General features: G+C 35.8%; 1 protein-coding gene across 4 annotated transcripts in view; it reads right to left on the bottom strand.

Moving 5' to 3' along the window:
- Positions 1–20,458, bottom strand: part of LOC123306299 (neuropilin and tolloid-like protein 2) — a 414,806-nt gene that overhangs the window by 79,280 nt on the left and 315,068 nt on the right. The gene's annotated exons all lie outside the window — the stretch shown is intronic.

Here is a 20,458-nt window from a genome sequence, read left to right on the forward strand (position 1 = left end):
AAAAGTTGTAGTTCACGTATCACCAATTTTGCCCATCCTGTAGGTACATGTGGAGAGAGATTCTGATACGGTGGTGTATATACGGCATTGCCAAACCATTCGAACGCTTTCCAACGGTTCTTTGTTGCGTTCGGCAGAGACGCAAAAGAGTGTTTATGTTGGTGTTGGTGGTGGACGAGATTGAAAAGATTCCAGTCGTAGTTTAAAATTTCCTGGCATTGGAGTTATCGAATTAAAAAATGAATCCGATGTGAATGATTACTTCGATTCGTTTGTGATCTTTTCGAATCTCTACGCTAAGTTATTGGAATATCAGTTTGCGTTGGAACTTTTCTTTGGACTTTTTACTCATTATGAAAACACCTATTTCTTGCATGGATCAAATTTCAGTCCATTCTCTATCCAGAAAAATCATTGTTCGAGATATGAGTTCATGCAAAACTCATTCTGTAATTTACTTTTCAACCAGTGTGTATACCAGTTATGCCTATTCCTCTAGATACCATCTAGTCGGGCTGTATCACGTTCCACTAATATGTATATCTCCCATGACATTTCAATTACACTGCAGTTAACGGTTTTTTTTTTGCAGCACGATAATTATCCAACATAATTAAATCGCCGAACGCTGTAGCAATAATTCGCTGAGCTGACCGAATTAATACCTGCTCCAAGCGGTATGTTCCAGTCCAGCGGTTGTTCCTATTCAGCGAGGAAAGTTCGCAATCAATTTTGTTGGAAAAAAAAAACCTTTTGGGAACGTTACAGAGAAGGATTATATACGTAAGCTGTAAAGAGGCTTTGTATAGTTCAAATGCATAAAATTTTCGATAATTTCAAATTATAAAGTACGAAAACGAAGGGTTATTGAGTATTTATCTTCATTTTTCGGATTTAAAGTCGAAATTTTCGATTTTGAACTATGAATTCCCTATATCAGACTCGAAATTTTCGGTTCTAAACTCACAAATTCTGAATTTGATCTCTGAAGTTCCTAATAACAATGAAAACTTATATTTGTTGTCAGAACCTTTCAGAATGGGTTCAAATTAGTCGAACAGCAATGGTGTGGTAAGCTACGCGGAAGCTCACCTAGAATGAATAAATATGCAACTCTTTTGAACCGATCGTAACATCAAACCAGAACTGGCATGCTGTTTTTCTTATTGTTCAGTTTTTTTTTTCTATTATTTATCAGCCGTAGAACTGTACACTTGTTTGGTGCATCATTTATTTCGAAAAATGGCCGATGTCTCGTTTCCGCTTCAAAAGTATCGATGATGAGTTTTCACAATCACAATACGTCCACTTGTACACCATTTCATTATAAAAACAAAACAATGAAGAAAAAACAACTGTTATTATAATTATTATTGGAATCGGGGTCATTGTGGCTCGGCCAGCCTTTCGGGAACTATACGACCATGTAGATCTTTGTTCTCTACCCTACTTATTCAAAGGAAACCATAGAGGTCGTCAATGGTGTTGATAAAACCGAAAACATCCTAAGGGGTATTGGCTCGTGAGTATCCAGGATCGGTTTACCCATATGAATGGTTCTTAGGCCGGCCAGCTTTGGACACTTGCATACCATGTGTTCAGCTGGTTCTGCTACTGATGCACAGAGACAAAAAATATATTTCCTGACTTTCCCATATACGGTACAAATGAAATTTGTACCACCATCACCCTAAGCTCAGCTCGTGACAGCTCTAGCAGTTTTCTGGTGAAGGTCGGTGAATTCATCACGAATTTCTTTGACTGAGTAAGTCCAGGAGTGTTTCTCCATGGGTTTATTTTGTTGTTCAAATCCCATTGTTGGACCATTGCCTTATAGTGGTATTTTCCAAGCCCACAGATAGGCACAGGTCCAGCAGGTGTTAACCTTAATGCCCTTTTTACAAGTTCATCAGCTTTTTTATTTCCTTCAACACCACAATGCCCTGGAACTCATAGTATAGTTACTTTATTGCCTCTGGTCAGTTGCTTTATGGTGTTACGGCACTCCCATGTAAGCAGTGTGAGATCTTTGGCAGTGTGGCCTGGCTGTCCGTGGTGATATTAGAGATATGCGTCCCTTTGAGGTTCATTTTAAGACACTACTAAGTGCATACGTAAACAGCCAATCTGCCAACTACTAATCAAGTCAGAGTGATTATAAGAAGAGGACTACCAAAAACGAATAGACCCTCATTAAATAGTTATTTAATCAACTAGGTTATTGATGAAAGCGATTAATGATTGAGATATTTTAACGTGAGAGCGAAGCGAGCACGTTAATGTTCGAGATCATTAATCGCTCAATTAATAAACGAGTTGATTACAAGATTTTTCCGTCGACCAAATTTTGAATTGAATGTGAATTTTTGATTGCAAAAATTTTCTATCGATACCTAGTCAAATTTGACACCTTATAAATTTTTTATGTTCATATCGGAATGTTGATATTCATGCGGCTGATCGAACTATTCGAGAAGTCCATAGAGGGCATATTCGAGTTGTGACATTTTGAGTAAATCACATTGATATCGTTCCCTATAATATCTGTTAAAGAATGTGTGGATCTGGTGGAAGCTGGAGTTGTAGTACATAGATATTTTGATTACTCTCTAACCATCATAATTTTTCTGCAACCTCCACAATTCATCTCTTCTCAATTAACCCGCTAGGTACTACGAAAATCAATGCGACATACAAATATAATAATTATTTGGGAAGCTGCTGAATACTTCTATGTTCGATTACCCATGACAATAATGCATTAATAGGAAATTAACCAATAAAAGGGTTCATTAACAGCTAATTTCGAGTACGTTAAATAGTGCTATTATTAAGAGGTCAGCGGAAAAATCATTTTTCCTCATTCTACCGATTGTGAATGGGAAATGGAGAACTAGACTCCATTACGTTTTTTGAAAGAAGTCGGCTGGCCATGGAAATTTGACACATTTTACACTGTATAGTACGGCAATTTGAGCTTATGACGCTTGTCAAAACATTTTTGGTTTGTAATTCAGCGCTACGTTATCCGTTCTACATAAAAGTACCTTATCTACTGATTGTAGGCAAACCTTTTCTAGTTATTTGCATGGAAAGTAGTAAAGATCAATGTTTAAGTATATTTATTTTTGCTTTGAAAGAATATAAAATTACTGCAGTAGCGTACCGTAGGGGGGGGCGGTGGGGCGGTCCGCCCCAGGCCCCGCACCAGCATAGGCCCCCAAATGATGGGCAAAAAAAAACCAAACATATTTTAAAAAAAAATATAACTATGTAATTTCAGAGTAAAATATATTATGTAATTTTAAAATTAAAAATCATTATAAACATACCTATTTATGTCTGTTGTCTGCTACCTTCATTGTGCTTGATAGTAATTTATATTTGTTATCGAAACTGTTTGAGTGACAGTGAAAAGACTTATTAGTGTTACTATGTGGGGTGTTCATCACGATGCATTAAAACTAACCTTCAAAAAATTTTGAGGAAAAGTTTCATCTTTAAATATATTCTATAGGGCCCCCTCATCAAAAGCCGCCCCAGGCCCCGAACTATGTCGGTACGCCACTGAATTACTGACACATAGTGGTATAGGTGACATGCTAAGAGTTATCCTCTTAGACTAAGGCGTTTCGTCAGTTTAATCTAGAAATACAAGGCTGATATTTCCATCTGAACATTTATATTGTGAAAATGTTTGCAAGAAATAAGGGATTCTGGCTGCAATTCTATGCTTTTGTTCACATAATATTAGGGCTTGGCTGGCTCGATTCAAAGCGTTACATTTGTTGACAATTACATCGGCGGGTGCTAAGCGACTGAATCAATTCTAAGTGCTGTTTAGATCTCTCAACATTCGTTTTGTGGACTTTCCAACGCCTCTGAACATAACTTACTCTATGAAGTAGCAGAACAGAAGCTATCGATCTTCACGAAACTAGCCCCAAAGAGCCCCCAATACCTACGGTTCGACTTCTGTAGGTGCCTATCCAACTGAGCATGAAATTATCTTAGATTCTGAAACCAGTCGTAATGCATCCGGCTTCCGATAACTGCTCATTCTGGGTAAAGGCAGGCATGGTAACCCACCGATAAATTAGAGCAGCTCAGGAGAGAACGATTATTCGAATTTCCTCGCCGACACGTTTTAATTAAGTGAGTGGCTATTCTTCGACGAAGAGTATTGTTCAATAGATTTGAAATCATGCCTATTGATGCCACAAAATGATATAGGAGACCATTATCGATAGATATATACTAACTGACAAAGAAACTGCAACACCCAGAAGGAGTTGTTCAAATTTTAATTTTTTTTTTGGTAAAATATAGATAGTATAGCAATCGGTAAATGATTGGATTTGGAGAAAAAAAAACGAAGGGTTTACAATTTTGTTCTATAAAATTTGCTAATGGTTATCTATACACTTCCCAACACGTCTTGGCATTGATGCAAGAAGATGGTCTATTTCATCTTGAGGAATACTATCTCAAGCTGCCTGTACTTCATATCTCAGAGCCGCCAAAGTTCGTGGGGACTGGGGTAAATTTCCGAACCTTCTACCCATGATGTCCCAAATGTCGCCCAGATCGGGGGATCTGGGCGACCATGGCAAAATATTCATGTGTCGCTTCAAAAATGCTTAAACTAACTCTGGCAACATGAGGTCGAGCATTATCTTGCTGAAATATTGGTTCTAACGCCAGTTAAGGTGAGGTAGAACATATGGCTCCACTATTTCTTACAGGTAACGCAGCGCTGTCATGTTACCTCGAATAAAGACTAAAGGTGATCTACTTCCATGTGCAATAGCACCCCATACCATAACGCCCACTGTCCGGTGTACATGACGCTCAGCATGAGGTTCACGTCTTTCTCCTAGACGTCGTCTTACCCTTCTTCGGCCTTCATGTGCACCCAAGGAGAATCTAGATTCATCAGAAAAGACGACCTGATGCCCTTCCACATTCCAATGTTGTAGTTCTCTGTCCCACTGTAATCGTTGCCGTCGATGCTCAACCGTAAGAGGTAACACAAGATGAGGTCGATAATGCTGCTGTCCAAAAGAGCTTATACGGTGGTAAACCCTTCGAACAGTTACAGGATGGCTCCTAACCACTCATCAGCCAAAGATCGAGTTGTCGCAAATCGGTCTCTAATGGCCATAAGTCTTAGACGCCGATCTTGTACTTCATTTGTGCCCTTCGAAGTCCGGTGCCTACTCTTTTTCGATTTTGGGCATTATCAAACCACGCTTGACAACATCTTATAACAGTAGTTGGATTTGTGTTCGCACGATTAGCGATTTCCCGAAATGACAACCCAGCCTCCCGTAAACCAATAATTCGACCTCTTTCAAATTCACTTAGCTGGCGATAAACTCTGCGTACACTTGCTCTAGGCAAGACTATACATCGACTTTGGATCTCCTCGAACAGCTGGTTTGTTGTAAAATTTAAAAAATTTGCAAAAATCGGCTACCTACAATATTTGAGTAAGTAAAAAACCTTCACGATTTTTTCCTCAAATTTTAATCATTTACTTCTTGCTGTACTATCTATGGTTTACCAAAAAACATTCAAAATTTAAACAGCTCCTTCTGGGTGTTGCAGTTTTTTTGTCAGTTAGTATAGTAACACTAACTTAAGCCCGCGGCATCGCCCGCGAAATATTGCATGTTAAATAATGAACTTTGAGAACACTGTTGATCTGAAAACTGTCAATCGCCATTATTGGCGATATTACAAGCTGATTACCATAAAGGTAGGAGAAATCATGCCAATCAATCATAATCGTACACTTGAGCGAGAAAATTTGAATTTCATGTATTGATTTTTCAGAGTTTCCCAGGCAACTTTTCTGAATTTTTTTCCACATTAACGCAGTTTGAGGAAGGCTGAGGAAGCTTATCATAAAGATAAACTGTTAAATAGCTATTAATCTCAAACTGTATACTCTTTCTTAGGCCCGGTACTTTCACGTGCGAATAAATAAATTTATTCGCATTTATTAGGTGAAAGTACCGGGCCTTAATCTTTTTATCAGGGTCGAACAAAATGATGATATACTTATTATATGTAGGACTATATATCCTGAAATTTTCAATCACCTATATTCTTCATGTACTTCCATCGCAGCTTTTCAAGTCCGACATTTCTGACACAATTAATACATAGAGAGAAAATCAGGATGAGCTTATAAGCTCTTGTTTCATTTCCTGGAGTTCTCATACATATCGAAGCGCAAAATGCTCCAGAAAAACCATTTCATTCAAAATGCAATTGCCTGTTTCGTTGTGGGACAATTGTTTTATTTCCGTATGTAAATCAGCTGTCCCGAGCGTTGGCCTGAAATATCCACATAAAAGGTTACAAATCCTGAAAAATACGCCCATTCCACTATATTGCTACTTTTTTTTAAGCAACCGACAACGACCGGATTAGAACTGTCTGAAACAAATACAACTTTCAGTGCATTCGGGGTTTGTTTGGAGTTAGCTTGGAGATATTTACTGATGCTTCTTGTGTCCAACAATTCAAACACATTCTGGTTAAACGGTAGACGAAAAAGATAAATCTCTGGAAACTTCCGAATGAGAAAGTTTCTAAGTCGAATAATATTCGAGCGACAACAGAAGATTCAACTGGAATTTAGAGAGTAATTTTGATGGTATCCAATGAAAACATTTCAATTCGGTAGCAGTCTATTGTAGGTTCAATTTAAGGATTTTTCCAAGACTTTGCTGGTATTTGATGATCTTTTGGTGAAATATAATGAAAAAATGTTTAAGCGAATTCAAGTAATTAGGTACCATATTGGAACTTCTGTGTACGAATTCATTAGTCGTAAATAAAATGTCATTTTTTCTGCGTTCAGTAGAACAAAATTTTCATAAACAGAATTAATGAAATAAATTATTTGCTCAAGAATGAATAACAGTGATAAAACTCCCCTGCTAGGCTGCAGAAGTAATTCGACACATTTGGAGATCGGTTAAATCCTATAATTACACTTTATAATTGAGATTATTGAAAATTTCCAAACATAATAAAAAGGATTTAATTTTGTGAATCAAAATCAAATCAATCTAAATACAATTATCTTACTCACTGATGTGTCATTGTTTCATTTGAAAAATAAAATAACTCAGCAGCGGTAACATATTGGGGCTGAGAAATTTCATGTGAAAACATGTTTGGACAGGGATGCTGGAAAATTCGGTAGTAACCTTGACGCTGTCAAATATCTGGAGCTGTAAAAAAAACTGAATTATATCGACCGGATGATTGCTAAAGTCACAAAGCACAAGCTTCCACACAATACCTCTGAAATTTTTCGGATCGTATAATTTCTACAAATGGCATAATCAACTGGCCGTCAAGATAACTACATTTATCTCCCAATGATTTTTTTGTTTTTGAGGATATCTGAATTAATATACTCGGGATCGAAAGGTCATGAATCTTATTGAATTAGGCTAAAAAATAATCCAACTTTGTGTCAAAATGCCCACTCTGCCTAATCTGCTTGGAGTGATGAGATTATGTCTTTATGGTAGAATTTGCTTTTGCTTGGGACAGCAAGGTGGACTATTCGAACACTCAACTGGAAATCGTAAGCTTTACCCCGGGTTTCATAAAGCTTGATCGGGGAATCAACGCTTGATTGACGAATAGACGTCAATTAGTTTTCAATCGATCATTTAGTCATCATCATTCAGGATATCATTCTCGCATCAAATTATGATGTTTATACGTCCATTCAATTATTCTCAATTGCTATTTCGTCCAATATATTCAGAAATGCAAAGGTTTCAGTGATTTCGTTTTAAAAATTGAGTCACTGTCAAACGTCAAAGTTTTATGAAACCCGCTGTTAGTCTTGCAATGAGTTTTTTTTTCAGAATTCGTTCTCATGTTTCTCATTAATTAGATAAACAAAGATTCAGCTCCATTTGTTTCTTTAAAACTTGCTTTTTATGTCTATGCTACTTCACTGTTAACGAAACTATCAATTGAGCTTTACTCTCCTAGTAATTGGGGAGCCGATACTAAATCGGCATTCACTCGAGCGTTGTGGATACCTAGTGGATTTTGAAGATAAGATGGCAGAAAGAAAAAAGGTTCTATGATGTATGCACTTTCAGCGGTGGGAAAAGCATCTGTGGGATTTCAAAGATGTAAAAAAAATCGTTAATCTGACAGCTTGGGTGGTGGGGCTGGCCGTATGGAAAAGTTGAAAATGGAAAAAAAAAATTCGAGCGTGTCAGACTTTTAGAGGATATGTTAATTGGACCCAAAGGAAGCTGCTGATCAAAATACTGACATTTCGGACGTGACGCAAGGTTACACCGGTCCTTTAGAAATGAAAAAAAAATCGTTACTTGTACATACTCGACAGTGTCAGATTTTCATACAGAGAGTTAATCCCGATGTTGCAAACGTACTAACCCATTAATCTGATAGGGGAGGTTTTCTTAATCTGATAATCTGATAGTTTGAAGATGATAACAAGACATTTTTTTTAAATATCTCCCATCCTGTACCGTTTCTGTATTCATTATAAAAGATGTAGATAATAAAATTCTATTCAACTTTTGACTGAAGCAATTTTACATACCTACTCTTAACCGTTCTCGAGTTAGAGGGCGATAAAGGCGAGGAGCTTAGCCACTCATGCGAAAGGCCAAGGTCAATCTTAAAATCCAGTCTATATCCAGCCATATATCTCAAAAACGTTCAAACGTAGAAAAAATTGCTTCGGACAAAATTCCTAGATGTTATTCTCTACAAATTTCATGATGAATTCGAAAACAATTTGAGGATTATATGTATTCCGGTATTCTTGAATAATTAGCTTCAAAATAAGAAAAAAAGCCACCTCGAGAATGTATAGGAGGGGCAAAATTCGTTGTCTACTGAGGGGATCTCGAGAACTATGAGAGTTAGAAGAAAAGGAAAGACACATTTTCTAGCTCTTTCTCAGAGAAACAAAGAATGATGAAAACCTTGGGCTCCTACGATTCTTCGTTTTTGAGTTATTAGAAATAATATTTTGACGATTTCGAAGTTTTCATAACATTTTTGTCTTTGAAGTTATAGATCTGAAACTTGAACCTTCTACAGGCACTTTTTTACGTAGAATCCACGGACGAGCTCAAAATATTTTTTCATTTCGAATCATTAGGCGAACTTTCGTTTTTTTAAATACAAACTTTTATTGAATTTTTGAATTGGAAAAAATCTTTTGTCAGTAGATTCTACGTTTAAAAAAAGGTTCAAGTTTCAGATTTTAACTTCAAAGACAAAAAAGTTATGAGAACTTTTCGAAATCGTTAAAATCTCAATTTTTGCTAATAACTCAAAAGGATTAAAAGAGGCTACGGTTTTCACCTTTCATTGTTTCTCTGAAAAAAAAAAACTCGAGAATGTGTCATTCATTCTCTTCTAGCTCTTATGGTTCCCGAGATCCCCTCAGTAGACAACGAATTTCGCCTACCTAGTAGGGGAGACTGGGGAGGGTTGATACGTTTTTTGGAATTTTTTTTCTGGAAACGGAATTATATGAAGAAGCAGGACTTTTCTTATATTATATAATTCTTCAATTAATCGTTCAACAAAATAAATATAGAAGTCGCAAAACATAAACATCTTATTCTGTACAGAACGTTGAACACAAAAACATGCAAACTGTCTCAAGCCTCCCCACATATGGGAGGATTGATACGATGTACTGGGAGAGTAATCGAGAGGATTATTCAGCTCAGTAGGTAGGTCAGCAATGATACTGGCTTGCTTTGGTCCTATAGGTGTAGAAAAATCAGGAAATGGTCGGTTAGTCACTTCAACACAAGAAAAGTCGGCCTCGTTAAATACATGGGGATTGTACGGTTTTTAAAAATCTCTTTGATATGTTGGATGGTGAAGACGCCTTCATGTAGGCCTATCCAACTCACTACGGAATATTTTTTGAAGATTATACATGTTTCAGGCCTCCCCACGACAAATGTCTCAAACCTCCCTAAAAGCAATTTTTAAAGTGATTTATGTTTTCATCTTATACCCATATATTTTGAAAAGCGAATAAAACTGTAAATTGAGTAGTTTTATGCATATTTCCCAGTGAAATGTTTGTTTATGCCGAAGAATTAATGCATGATCATAAAACCCTTAGGTAACTTGAGTAAAAACTTACAATTTCTCACCTCGAAAAACTCTTCGTTGAATATTTCACAAACAAACTACTGTTAGCCTTACATATTAACGTCACGCAATGCCCTCTGCCAAAGAATAGTGTTCACTAGTATAATACTTTTGAAAACGGCTACAGATCGCGGATATAAGCCTGTATCAAGCCTCCCCATGTATCAATGCTCCCTAGTCTCCCCTACAAGTTAATTTTTTTTGTTTTGTAAGTTTGGCGCCCTCCCAAACATTTTCGTCACGCTTTGTCAGATTTAGGCCCGTATGGTTAATGGTAGTTTAAACCAAGAATGAGGGTTTAAACTTTGGATAACGATTATTTCTTAAGATCAAAGATGCTTTAAACTATCGATTAGTTTAAACCTCCGGGACGCTAGGTTTAAACCATCCAAAAGGAATTAAACCCTATATATTCTATGAAACTGTTTCCTACGAAGATTTTTGAAGTTTCTTGTTTGGTTTGATTCAAGAAATTGTGTTTAGGTTTGCGTTCCCGGTTAGAGAATTATTGAGTTCTCAATGTTTGAAAATGAACATGGAATTGGAATATGATAGTGATTCGGATTCATATATTGAAATCTTGCACGAGTTGAATGATTTCAATAGGTATCATGATAGACCATATATTATCCGTGATAGAGAAAATCATTGGGATAAGTGGGCTGATATCGAATTCATTCGATCTCCAAAATTTCTGCAAGAGCAATACCTCAATATAAAAAAAATATCAACATTCAATTTCATATTTTGTCTCACTTGCAATCCATCTTCTGAATTGCTATGTTCAAAAGCAATTTCCACTTCGAAATTTGCCTTTCGTTAGATACTAAATATAAATATTTTAAGAAACGAAGCACTGAATGCTATGTATCAACCATAGGTTTTACCTCACACCTCAATAATATAACAATAATAATGCTGATACAAAGATCACAACAGAACATAAATTAACTGATCGTTGCAGTCTGACAGAAGCACTGATCCAAAGATTAACACAGAAACAGGCCCGGATCTACGATTTTTTCTGACCGGGGCAAATATTCATGATTCTAAGTTTCGTAGGAAAAATCTAATTGCATATTCGTCATCACTTTCAACCCGAGTTATTTTTTTCACTAGTTCGAGGTCGTATAGATTACGAATATGCAATTAGATTTTTCCTAAGATGAGTACTTCGGGAAAAAAATCACTCATATTTTTTTCCCATTGTTCCATCAAAAGATATTTTTTCTCATTGTTCCATTAAAAGTTATTCTTTTCCCAAAATACTCCCAAAAATTGCATAAATAAAAATAAATTAAAAAGTTTGTATTTACAAGAATGTCGTTTGCAACCCGCCATCGTCTATCGTTTTTACCCGCGCTTCATGAACGAAATTATTCCGAACAAAAATTTATTTTTTTAACTACATATATCGACCCGGATCATTTTACATATTAATTCAAGGTAGATCACGAATATGCAATTAGATTTTTGGAGGATCAGTATTTCGAGGAATAAATCACTTTTAGTGCAAAATTTCGGAAATATTGGTCAACTTTGAGGAGCTATAGCAGCTAGAAAAAAAGCACTAGTCATATGCTGTTTTTTTGGTGATGAATTGGTTCTTTGCAAATATAAAAATCCACACTTCATTCATCTATCTCGAACGGTTCAGATTTTATGAATTTTTCCGCGAAGGTCCAAAATTTCCGATTTTCCATCGACCATAACTTGAAAAGTAATTTTTTTTTTAAATATCTGTTTGCATATTCGTGTTCTACGCCCTCGAATTAGTGTACAGAATGAATTCGGTTTTGATCGGAGACCAAAAATATTCTTCAGAAAACCGCCCACTTTGTATATATGTATTTCATTTTGTGAAAACATTAAAAAAAAACTAAATTTCGTGAAACATTTATATAAAACATTTTTTTGTACCTCTCTTAGTAACAAAGTTAAAGGGGAGCTCAAATTATGGTGAAAAACTCGGTACATCTATGGAAAATTTGAAAAAATTTCGATCTTACCGATTTCCACCAAAATTGGTGTTTTTACTAAGGCATAGATCACGAATATGCAAACAGAATTATCCTGAAAGGATTAGTTTTTATGTTATGGTCTATAGAAAATCGGAAATTTTGGCCCTTAGTTCCAGATGAGAAGGCGATGAGTCGGCAATTCCCCAGGCAAAGAAATTACTGCTTGCGACGCAGTGTAAACTATCATATCAGATCTTTCAACCTATTTCACCCAAGTGTGGCGGTCATTCGTTGATGACTGAATAATATCCCTCATTGATTTTAAAGATTTTAGGCATAGTGATGGTTTATCATGTTTCCATTCTACAGTTTCCATTTTAGCACTAGGAAATTAATTTTTTCCGAGAAAATCAAAAGTAAAAAATTTTTAACCTCTGGTTGATTTTGGCGCCCCCTTAGGCTGGCGCCCGGGGCAAGCGCCCCGCTTGCCCCCCCCTAGATCCGGGCCTGCACAGAAAACTAAGAAATGACAACCAATGAGTCACAATTAGTTCAAATAGCCAAATATTTTGACAATTGCACATGATTAGTTAATCTCTTCTTCTCATTTCGTAGTTGATCTTAACACGACGGTTTAAACCATAGATTAACTTTTATCGGAGATTTCTTAATCGAAAGTTTAAACTACGAATAATCTACGGGCCTAAGTGTATACTTTTAAACATTCAATTAACCACATATATCTTAATTTGACAAGCTCGAAAATGTATCGGTATCTTTCCTTATATTAATCTGACTATTAATCGGGAGTAAATCCCGAATTTGCCTCTTGGGATCCCCAACTATAGGAATCTTTCATCTGAAATCTGCAGAATACTATTGGTATATCGGTATACCATTTGATAAAATATCAGAAGTGCCAAGAACCTCGAGTTGAATACTCGATTACTTCACGTTTCCGCCTTCTGATCCCGAGATCAATCCACTCGTTCGGAAATAATCCGGACTCAGGCAAAAATCGAGCCGATACACATCTACATCGCTACGTCGTCAATAACGTCCCGAACTGGGTGTGATTTTTTCAGACGCCTCGAATGTTATTTGGAAAGCGGTTAAAATCACCGGAAAGGGAGGAGCGGAGACGTTCAATCTGCCCTCGAACGATAAAAATCGAGAGTCCTTAAACGTAACGCGAGGGATTTAAGGCGAATTAAAAAAATGCGGACCGGCACCCGTTAGGACATGACGGAGGTTTCGGAGAATTACAGCCCAGTCACGCATGGCTTGATACGATCGCCAGAAAGTCTGGTGTATTGTTGGAGGTAGATGTGGGAGGATCGTGGAGCGAGGATATAGGGGGACTTTGTTTACTGCGGGAGGAAGAGCGGTAATGGGCAATAGAGTGATTTTTGATAGTCGCAATGAATTTTAATCGATTTTTCGGTCGTAAACATTGGATTTGTTTCTGTTGGAATCTCTAGCGGATTCGTTTGACTGAAATGTAGGTATACAGTGAGATTACATTTATGCCATGTGATCCTTTTTTGATTGGTACACAATCGACGACACAGAAATCCATGAAGGATCTGAATTTTTGGAACAAATGTTTTTTTAATCAATAAAATTTGCAAGTGATTGGATAATTTTTTTCATATCAATGAAGTATTGAACTTGAGAACTTACCTGAGAATCAAATACTGAAGAAATATCCTAGGAATAGTGTCGTTTTACGAGAGCGAAATCCATTCAAAACTCACAGTTTAGATATGAGATAATACGCTGCAAATAACCTAAATTATTCTACATTTTAACGCCAAGAACAGATCAGGACTTGATAATGCTCCCTTTTCAAGAGTTCAGCACCCAAATAGTCAATACAACTCTTGGATTCCATCCAAACGGAAGCAGTAAGATTGATTGACTTTCCAATTCCAACAGCCTGTCTGCAGAAGTTGATGTTAATCCCTACTAATATTTTTTTTTTGAATTACCTAAACTTATAAAGATCATAGAACTTCTGGTACATCATAAAGCAAGTTTTATCAATTCCAATATTTTTCATGCGTGGTAGAATTGCGGATTTTAATGATTTCTTCATCAGCAGGTACCCATGTACCGGATGGGCAAAATTCGTTGTCTACTGAAAGGATCTCGTGAACCATAGTAGCTAGAAGAAAACGGATTACACATTTCCGAGCTCTTTCTCGGAGAAACAAAGAATGGTGAAAACCGCAGCCTCCTACCATACTTCGTTTTTGAATTTGACAATTTCGTAAAGTTCTCATAACTTTTTTGTGTTTGAAGTTACAAATCTGAAACTTGAACTTTCTACAGGCAATTTTTCACGTAGAATCCACTGACGAACTCAAAATATTTTTAAATTTCGAATCATTAGGTGAACTTTCATTTCTTTAAATGCAAATATTTATTGAATTTCTTATAATTGAATTGGGAAAGAATCTTTTGTCAGTAGATTTACGTATAAAAGTGCCTGTGGAGGTTCAAGTTTCAGATCTGTAACTTCAAAGACAAAAAAGTTATGAGAACTTTTCGGAATGGTCAAAATATCAATTTTTGTTTATAACTCGAAATCTAAAAATGATAGGCCGATTCTGTTGTCAGATTCGGATTAATCATGCGTAATCCGTTTTCTTGTAGCTATAGTTGCTATAGTTCTCGAGATCCCCTCAGTAGACATCTAATTTTGCCCTCCCTGTACAGGGTGTCCGAGTTAAAGTGTCCCTATACCTTATTGTGGAAACTAAAAGAGCTAGAAGAAAAAGTTAAATACAAAACTTGTCTGTAATCGATTGAACTTTTATTTTTTATAACTAACCTTAATACAGGATGCTCCGTTTTTTCCCTGTTCTTATCAACTTTCTTATATTAAATGGAATACCCTGTATATTATTGCATTTCTGAATTCCTTGTCAAATTTTAAGGTAACTTTGGTATGACAACCATGGTCCTATATAGCACCGATTTTAAGATATTCGACTTTTCCCTAAAATTTTTACAGCTGCAGGTGCTCACTAAAATAGCTGATACTAGTTTTCTAATGAATGCATGAAAACCAAATTTTGCCCAGCTCTTGTCAACATATGAATCTGATATACAGGGTCTTCAAAAATTGAAGTTGAAAATTCAAATAAAAGTTCAATCGAAACTTAATTTTTTCAAATGGCAACCTATATATTTTTTTCTTGTTCATCATGTAGGGCAGGTTAAAATGAGCAAAAAATAGATTCAAACTTTTTTTGTAATGATGAATAGTTTCAGAAATAGGGACGAAAAAGTGCATTTGCCCGTAAGAACCAACGGTGATTAATTAGTTAAGCTAATAGAATATGGTAACTTTGGAAACTAGCACTTATCTAATTGTGTATTTTAGAGTTTTCTTTTGTGTTATCAGACAATTAATTGATCATTTTGGGAAAAATGTAACTGTTAGTTGAGTCTCCCTTTAAAATTGAAATAATTTAATTTTATTGGGAGCGAGTACTGATTAAGAGTAAAAGATTTTTTGTGTTTCATTAGTCAATCAATGCCAACTTTATAGCAGCAACATATATTAATAATTATCGTTGGTTCTCACGGGAAAATGCACTTTTTCGTCCAAATTTCTGAAACTATTCACTTAACAGAAAAACACTGAATACATTTTTTGCTCATTTTAACCTGCCCTACATGATGAACAAGAAAAAAATATAGGTTGCCATCTGAAAAAAAAGTTTTGATTGAACTTCTATTTGAATTTCAACTCAATTATGATTCAATATGTTGGAAAAACTTGGCAAAATTTGGTTTTGATACACAATGGCTCTTCACTGGACGACTAACAAGTAAAGACACGTCGATTCATATGATGAGGAAACCACTTCTTCGTTCAAGAAGCCCATTCTTCATCAGGTGACACAATTATGGTCAAGGATGGATTTCATTTTCGTGATAGAACCGTTTTATTAGTACTCTCCTCTCAGAAATATAATGATTAAATTATCAATAATTGCGTGATTTCACGCAGCTATGAGTGAAAATTCCGTTTTTCTGAATAGGAATACACTGCCACTGAGATCCCACCAGGTGACTACTTCTTAAAAACTCAGGGAACTTCATATCTCGCATTACCTCCATGATCCCCCGATTTAAATCTAATCGAGCACACAGGATCAATTACAAAGAGCCCTTGATGCCCACATACCACAGCTGGAAGTGCTCCGAGATCAAGCCACAACTTCGGCAATAAATTAAGCAGGATTTTCTCAATAACTTGGTGGAAAGCATGAAGTGAAAATGCCAAGCATTTATTGGTGCACGTATCACTCAATCAATACTTTATACTGAGGGTGAACAGAACTATGGAATTTTCGGAATTACGGATTTTATACTTTTTCAAATATTGTTTTTCTTTGAAATCGTATTATTGTTACCTGGAAAACTCTGTTTATACCAATTTCAAGGGAAAATTGCGTTCTCCTCAAGACATAACATCAATTAATTGATTCAATATCCTTCACTTTTGAAGTGCAATTAAAGCTGGAGGAAATAATGAAGCTTGCTGCCAGATGCTCACTCACTAGAGCTCCACATCCATATGCTTTTCAATTAATAACTACAAGAACATCCTTTTATCAAAAATCCTTCTTCACCGAACTGGAAAATCAGCTGTTGGCTTTGGCTGAGGTTTTTCAGTCGGGGTTTTAATCACCAGAAATTCAAAATAAGTATAAACAGACTGCTTCTTCCTGCTTCTGGCACCCACTAGCTTCTCTCTCCCGGGCATTATCACTTTTATCATTCCATGTTGATGAAAATATTGTATTTTGCAAATTATTATTGTTTATTAGAGGTATTGGTAAACCATTAATATAATATGAAGAAAATCTGAACCGAAGATTTGCTCATGGATTCCTTGAGTATGTATTATTATTGAGGTGTTTTATAGGTAATATGATTTTTTTACCTCGGTAAAAAAAAGAATAAATAAGACAGCGGCGGAGTGTGAGGATTACCTTTTGAAGGGAGAAAATAAAACATGTTTCAATCGGAACCAAATGGAACTATAAAGAGCTCTCATGAAAATCGAATTTTCGATCTAAATTTCTAAGGATATGAAGTGTGCCTACGAAAGGGAGAAATACTCTTGAAATATCCATGTTTGGACATCACACGTACTCAAATACGTGTTTACAGGCGATAAACGGAAGCCTCTGAAATGGAATGGAAAAAAGCAACGGTCCGTGATTCTTCCTAAGTATTTCCCTGGATCACGAGAAGAATTCCTTATTCGATCCTAGACGAGGTTGCCTTGTTTTCTTACTCCGAAGTTTGACGAACTGGCCATTCTGTTTTTTGTTTCGGAGCCACTTTCACGATCTCTTAGAATCAATCTCACCTTTCAAATCACATGAACATTGACAATCCTGATACTATCGGAGTTATTGTAACTTTATACAGAGTGAGTTTTTGGATTTGTAAATTTATTTTAACACTTGCTTTTTGAGGCCGAAAGAAACACTTTTACCTTTTTTTTCCGATTCGGCGTAGAAAACAAGATATAGGCCCAGTTGCAGGAAAGTCCATTAAGATTTGATGCCCTATCAAAATTTAAAACTGTCATTTTTGAAGGGGAAAATGGAGGATTGAGATTTTAATGAAGTATTAAATTTTAATGGAGTTTCCTGCAACTGGACGTAAGACCATTTGAGTTTTCATAATGAGTAATGACACCCCTGGAAACCTGACACTGAAGTTTTCCAAGCAATAAATATACCATTTCATCCTTGAAGTAAGCTACTTCATTAGAAAAATAAGCATAAACTCATTTTTCCATTCCATTTGGGGAACGAAGTAGTATTTATGATACAATTAATGAGGTACAGCAATTTCGTTGCCAGTTTATATTGAGTATTTTTTTCTCTATTTCATTCGCGATGATAATAACGATTTCAGCTTGCAGCCACAACCACCCATATTAACCATGATATTCATCTCCAATATGTAATTAATGATTATCGCTATTTATTTAATTTCATAGGAGAGTTACCAGATTTAAACATAACCCATTTTACATCCCATTTTCATATAAATAAATAAATGATATTTTCTCTGAACGTTCAATGTGTCATGTTTCAGGGTTATATTATGCGTGTTTATTCAACGTAGCAAATATTTCAATACTGTGGATATTTTCAACAGGAGTTGCATTCAAACAAAGTACTTTTACTTTTAAGAGTTGGGTTCTTAGAATTTCTGGTATTTTCATGGTGATATGGTCATAATGAAGAAACTCCAAGATGTGGGAGGAATTCTGTATTCGGAGAAGACTCACCATATCAATGAAAAACTATTTTGCGAAAATCATTTCGTTTGATGGAAGATGTGTAATATGTTGTGATATGTGATATGAATAGCCTGTATCTTTTCAATCTAGTGGGAAAAAAAAAGGTAAGGGGAAAAGTATTTCCTTTGACCTCAGAAATCTCCTTAAATATATGCACAAGTTAAAGACTCACTCTAAATGACAATGGAGCTGACAATCTGATGATCCGCTTCTAGTGAGAAGAATAACCTAATGAACAAAATCTAACACAAACCGAAGAAACAGTAAAGGCCAGCAAAGGTCTCAAAAATCAGTTTTCTTGAAGAGAGATATCTCCATGTGCTTCGTATCATTTTTGCATTAATTATGAAAGTTGTACCTATATCATAAAATTCTCCACTACATAGTTGTGGAAGGGCGCCAAACTTGCAAAAAAAACGTCACGTGTACATTTTCGAGTGGGGTGGCTTTTTTTCTAGATTTGAAGCTAATGATTCGAGAATAACGAAAAAAATATAATCTGATAGTTTCAGCAAGCCGAAACAATAAAAATTGGCCATAAAGGTCACAAAAATCAGTGTTTTTGAATTATCTCCTCTCCTGTGCTTCAAATTTTTTTCACATTCATTATGAAGGATGTAAAGCATAACATTATCTACAAATTTTGTCCGAAGCAATTTTTTCTACGTTTGAACGTTTTTGAGATATATGGCGATGAATGTACATTAGACTGGGCTTCTACATTGACCTTGGCCTTTCGCATTTGTGGCTTAGCTCTACGCTCTTAACACCCTCTAGCTCAAAAACAGTCAGGGTTATGAAAAATTGCTTCAGACAAAAGTTGTATGGAATTTTATGATCTACAACTTTCATAATGAATACAGAAACGATCAGAGGTACAGGAAGGGAGATATTTTAAAAGAATGCCTTGTTAACATCTTCAAAGTGTCAGATTAAGAAAAACCCCCTGATTAGTGACAGCCTAACGTTCATAGATTTTGAGTTATGAACGAAAATTGAGAAATTGCCATTTTTAATGAAGCTGAATAACTCGCTTATTTGAACTCGTATTCGAAATCTGTTGTTACATTCTACAGGCACTTTTTTATGAGGAATTCGAATATGATATCAATAAATTTTTTGATCCAGTCATTTCCAAGATGTGGCAAGGATTTCTGATTTTTCAAATTTAAACTATAGTTGAAAGTTCTTTCATTCTGCTGCAATTTTTTTGCTGATTTCAAAAATGTATCATATGTTGCTATTCACATGAATGTTACACGAGAAAAAAATTCACTACTTCTTCCTGCTTTTCGATTCACTGTTAAATTTTCAGTAGGCTGTCGTAAATCTCGAAAATGCCTGGATTGAAAAATTTCTTAATGTCATATTCGTATTCCTCATAAAAAAGTGCCTGTAGAATGTAACAACGGATTTCGAATACGAGTTCAAATAAGCGAGTTATTCAGCTTCATTGAAAATGACAATTTCTCAATTTTCGTTCATAACTCAAAATCTATGACCGTTAGGCTGGATCTGTTTTTAAATTTGGAATAGTAAGGATAAAAGAGCTAGAATGTGTCGTCCGTTTTCTTCTAGCTGCTATAGTTCTCGAGATCCCTTCAGTAGACAACGAATTTTGCCCACCCTGTACAAGTAACGATTTTTTTTTGCATTTTCAAAGGATCGCTGTTACCTTGCGCCCCGCCCGAATTGTCAGTCCCTTGAAAAAGTAGCTTCCTTTAGGTTCAATTCTTATATCCTCCAAAAATCTTACAAGCTCGAAATTTTTTTTTAACCATTTTCAACTCTTCCGTACGTCCAGCCCCACTACGCAAACTGTCAGATTACCTACCATGAATCTATTATCAGAGACACGTAGGGCATACACAGTATCTTAATCTGACACGCTCGAGTATGTACACCAGACGATATTTTTTTACATCTTTGAAAACCTGCAGACGCTTTCCCAATC

Source organism: Coccinella septempunctata, chromosome 2 (assembly GCF_907165205.1).
Source record: "Coccinella septempunctata chromosome 2, icCocSept1.1, whole genome shotgun sequence".
NCBI classification, from domain to species: Eukaryota; Metazoa; Arthropoda; class Insecta; order Coleoptera; family Coccinellidae; genus Coccinella; species Coccinella septempunctata.